The 1,537-nt window shown below is 33.4% G+C and overlaps 1 long non-coding RNA gene across 1 annotated transcript; it reads right to left on the bottom strand.

Annotated features, from left to right (window-relative positions):
* Positions 1-275: 275 nt before the first annotated feature.
* Positions 276-1,266, bottom strand: LOC143585587 (uncharacterized). Its single transcript, XR_013144564.1, has 3 exons — positions 1,217-1,266; positions 614-1,086; positions 276-516 (listed from the first exon to the last, which is right to left on the bottom strand). It is a non-coding gene; the product is annotated as an uncharacterized LOC143585587 (long non-coding RNA).
* Between the last annotated feature and the right edge of the window lie 271 nt (positions 1,267-1,537).

Below are 1,537 nucleotides of genomic sequence, written 5' to 3'. Positions count from 1 at the left end.
AGGTTATTCTTATGGGTCTCCTATTTAGTGGATTGAGTGACTGGCAAGCTTTCTTAAATTCAAAGTTTATATCAACAAAATAGCAAAATGATATATACATTAAGAATGGATCATATCAAGAAAATAGGAAAATGATAAATACATTAAAAATGGATAATAGGAGTCGAAAAACGGTTGCTAGCCCTGATTTTCAGAATATCTTCCTTCTACAAAAAACTTAATAACAAGCCAATATTCTTGTAACTAAAATATAATAATAAACTATCAATACAATTACCAATTTAACACTACAGATGTACCTCATCAAGCAGACTTGCACGTTCTAAATTCTCACTCTCAGCATAGGCTGTGCAGTCACTTTCGCATACTTGGTAGTAAGTTTGGTATACAAGGTTTCTCCTTATTGTATCATTTTAAAAGTGTGCTAAAAAAGCCTGGAAAAGGTCACTCATAATCGGCTCGTTCACAAGCCAAGCAAGCTCATTCGGCTTGTTTATAAACCAGTTGTTTAGAACCCTAATCAGCAACAAAAAAATAAAAATAAATAAATAAGTAAATAGAAGAAAGAACTTCTCTTTTACAGGAGCATTAAGTTGGATGAAGGAAATTATACATCAATATTACGGTTTGAGCATGAAATAAGTTCTCTGTAAGCTTCAGAAGCAGAAAACCATGCTTCCAAATCATTCTTCTTTGTTGCAGCATCATTTAAAGCACCAAAATCTCTAGCCAAAACTTGATAGGGCAAATTCAACTAACATGTAAACCATTTCATGTTCATCAGTAAAAAAGTAAAAGTAGGAAAAAGTACATGTAGGGTATTATATTTGGGCTGCTAAAAGGCTAATCCAAAAAGTCAATAATAACCCGAAGCAGATTATGTCACCCTATGGCAAAGTTGTGATTTTGAATCCACCAAAGAGTAAATGTATAAATTATTAAATTAAGCAATCTCAAACAATAAAAAGTAATAGACCAACTTTACCAGGTGATGAACGATTGTATAACTTACAAGATTTTGGAAAACTTCTGGAAAAGCAACAACTAAATAATACACAGCTTAAGCAAATGACGAAAGTATTCAACCTGAAAAATTAAAACCTCCATTAAGATTCCTATTGTCAAATATCATTAAAAAGTTATCAAGTATCCAACTCTCTTTAGAAAAAGATTCAAACAATGACAATAACAACAAGGTAGTATAAGACTGACGAACCTGACAATAACAAAATGGAATCGCTGGGCGCATAAGCTTAGTTGATGAACCAAAAACAATAATTTGCTAATGACCATCAATCAAAACCCTGATTCAACGAGAAAAACTGGACGAATATAAAACAGGCAGAAAACTAACGGAAGTGTGGAGGAGGTTCCTTGTGATTCCTCCTCACGAACACCATTCAATTTATACACAGATTAGAAGCTTCAATTAATAGGGTAACTGCTCCGTTTCGATATGTCCAACAATAAAAGGATATAGCAATCGATTGGCATTCAATTGGGTGGGTGAATCTCAATCATCCTGCTCCCCAACAGG

Source organism: Bidens hawaiensis, unplaced genomic scaffold (assembly GCF_021521415.1).
Source record: "Bidens hawaiensis isolate Kalapana, Puna unplaced genomic scaffold, B.hawaiensis_p1.1 tig00033893_1, whole genome shotgun sequence".
NCBI lineage: Eukaryota > Viridiplantae > Streptophyta > Magnoliopsida > Asterales > Asteraceae > Bidens > Bidens hawaiensis.
Note: the sequence above shows the minus strand (reverse complement) of the source record. Positions and strands in the feature narration are given on the sequence as shown.